The sequence below is a fragment of the Cibotium barometz genome, chromosome 21, assembly GCF_041138505.1.
Source record: "Cibotium barometz isolate CiBa-2024 chromosome 21, ASM4113850v1, whole genome shotgun sequence".
Classification (NCBI taxonomy): Eukaryota; Viridiplantae; Streptophyta; class Polypodiopsida; order Cyatheales; family Cibotiaceae; genus Cibotium; species Cibotium barometz.
The window spans coordinates 32,525,520-32,529,075 of record NC_141066.1 but is presented as its reverse complement, the minus strand read 5'-3'; positions in this window follow the sequence as shown (position 1 = coordinate 32,529,075).

Here is a 3,556-nt window from a genome sequence, read left to right as displayed (position 1 = left end):
GTAGTGAAAACTTGTTTAGATTTTTCCCAAGTTTATAAATTTATAAATTTTGTAGAGCAAATTTACCAAGTCTTCACCCATAAAAGCACTCACTATGTTTGTTCTCAGCTAGATTGGTGCATGTATCTTGTGGCATGTTGGTATGGTGCATGCACCTTGTGACGTGGACACGATCTTTTTTTAAACGTCGATTAAGAGGAAAATAGTATAATATTGTAGGTTCAAGTAGCTTTTGATATTTGGAGTACAAAGTTTTAACTTCTTCATCTTTACCAACTTGTGAAGGATGGTCCTAGTGGTTGTGACTTGCTCACATCCTACTGCAAATTTGCTACTTCATCCACTTTGGTGGCTCAAATTTGAAAAATGTTTTTGTTTTTTTTTTCATTCATTTGACTATTTCTCATGAGTTGTTGATCACTTACCATCGACCATTGATTGTCCATTGACCACATTACTCATTCACTAGAAGGGAAGGACCCAATCTCAACTTTCATAAATTTATGAGGAAGTCTTATAATTCAAACACAAATATAGGAGCATGCAATTCAAGTTAATACATCAATGGAGTGACATGAGTTTTCATCGATTCTGAAAGTAAGGTCATGTCAAAGTTGCAATACTTCTATTAATGCTAAAAGCATTTATTCAAGGCTTATAATTTCTAGGTAGAATGGGTCATGTTGACCCATATGGTCTCAAATCGGGATATTGGCCTTTTTGTTGTGCTCTTGCCATTGTGATTCTTCAAAGTTGTATTCATGATTTCGATGAAGATATTTTATCAAACATGCAAACTAAATCAATAATCTAATGTCCACCTACATGTAGATAACTTTAGAAAAAAGGGGTTTCAGGAAGAAAACTAGTTTTAAATCTCATTCATTTGGAACTCAAACTGGACTACCTATACATCAAAACAATGGCTCTATTTGAATCCATATAGTTGCAATAATCAACTAGAATGCACAGGTAGCGAGGATGCATTTTTGTGTTACAACAATGAAGGAAGACGACAATCAAAGATGAGTAGAATTAAGAATGAAATATTATTAGAATGCTTGGGTAGCTGTGCATGTAGACTCCCATGTACATTTAAAATGTAAATGTATAATACTAAGAAGATGCACAAATTTGAAAGCATGTTAATGTGCTTATTGAGCAATGACTTAACTAGTCTAGTCAATGAAATGATATGTATTATGTTTGAAAATTGCACAAGTCTTTGTTTAATTAATCTATAATTATAAGGCCCTAACATGATCATGATTCATTCTCACTGTTACTATGTAAAAATTAGACGAATGACCAAAGACAACAGTAGGAGAAATTGATTCAAATTACTCGTCAATACATGAACAAGAATGAAATTAGAAGTGTACTTGGATCCATCGGCCACGAAGTAGGAATTGAATATAACAGTTTGTAAAATAGCCAACAAAAGCCTTAAGAGGTTGGCTAATTTAAGAACCCATGCATACTAAAAACCTAAGTATGCATGGGTTAAAAAAAAAGACAATACTCAAGGTGGAGTAATCCTCTCCAAAAATTTATAATCATAGGGGAACTTGCCCTTCCTTAGTTTAGCATTGCACAAGATGAAGCACTAAAATTATGTTGTCATATATAAGGAGGCACTCATCCTTGAAGTTTTTGATGTCGAACTCATTGCCACGTACTTTGTGGAAGGCCTATCCAACAAGCCCTTGCGAGAGGTAGTGTAGGTGTGCAAGGTCGGACACAAGCACCTTCTTACAAGGAAGGTGATCTCTCCTCCTATGCACGTCTCATCAAACATGGCAAGTAGATAAGTTCACATAAAGAGTCCATTTGGTGTGCTCATAGACAATGCTGTGGAACCATCGGCCCATCAAGTAAGATCTAGATTTAGCAGTTTACAAAATAGCCAACAAAAGCCTTAAGAGCTTGGCTAATTTAAGAACCCATGTATACTAAACACCTTAAAAAAACTAAATAAAGTAGAGTTGAAGGCATATAAAATGGCATATACATCATACATAGAGTAAATAGGAACATCTACAATAAAACTTAGAGAGTAATTGGCATATACATATACATAAAGTAAATAGGAACATCTATAATAAAACTTAGAGAGAAATACATCTCCACACACTAAGATATTGCTTTTGCTATATATCTTGTGCTCTTATGTTGAAGAGCTTAAGGATGATGACACCTGTGATCTCCCACTGGTGGAATACATAGACATGGACTGCTCTAGACCATGTTGTCGAGGCCACTGAGAGCTCTGCATGGTGCTTACATCCATCTAGCCCCATGAAACCAGCGTCACGACCCACCACTAGCTTCATTAAGTGCCATAACCATCGAAGGGATGCAATACTTCCTCGTGTAGGATGTATTAGAGCTCTTGGAGTTGAGGAAGGAGGAGATTTACAGTATACTTATGTGAGATGCCAGTGATGAGTTCTTGGACTTTGACATCCAAGAAGCTATACCACATATCGACAAGGTTGGACGATATGATGAAATCACTCTAGATGACATCTCTACTACTATCATCATTGTTAAGAAGTAAATTGAGAATGTAGCTCCTCAATATGAGATTTCTAATGCTGAGTTCAAGCAATTATAGGAAAAACTCTTCGGATCTCAACCAGAGCATGTCACACTTGCTGTTGAGCTGGACAATGGCAAACCCCATCCAGAAATAGACTTGGAGGCACCCATGTAGAAGGAGCTTGAGGAAGAAGAGAAGGTAATTTTGTTTTCACATATTTCCCAAATCTGACATGTTGGGCCTCCAAGCATGCCTCCATGGCATGTAGAGGCCCTACATGTGATGGCATGTCCATGTGGGCCTTGGAAGCCACTTGTCTGAAGGCTCATGTGGGCAAGCCTACTTTTTCAAAAAGCACGCTTGCCCATGCAAGTGCTTTGCGGGCAGACAGGTGGCTTCCAAGGCCCAAATGGAGATGCCATCACACATGCAGGGCCTCTACATGCCACGGAGGCCCCACACATCAGATTTAGTTCAATGTTAAAAACGCTCTCTCTCTCTCTCTCTCTCCCACTCCATCACCACCCCACCCCACCACCACCCCTCACTCTCTCTCTCTCTCCCACCGCCACCCCCCCTTCCCCCATCTCGCTCTCTCTCTCTCCCACCCCACCCCACTGCCAACCCCCATCTCTCTCTCTCTCTCTCTCTCTCTCTCTCTCTCTCTCTCTCTCTATTTTCACCATTTTTCCTTGATTCAACAATAGAAGAGAGAATGGCTATATTATAGCATTTTTTCACCATTTTTCCTTGATTCTCAAAGAGGAGAGACAATGATAATATTATAACATTTTTCCTTGATTCGTGGAAGAGAGAGAAAGCCCTTAAGGGGAAAAATGGAGAGTCCACATTTCTCATAATGTCCAAAATTTTCGTACCCTAAGTCGGTTCATTTCATACAAGGGAAGTACGTGAGCCGAGCTCATATAAAAAAGGAGTGAGCTTGTAGACGTGAACTTGGGCATGTGAGGTTGCATACATGAGCTTGGAGACTGTGAGTCTAGAGGCGTGGAC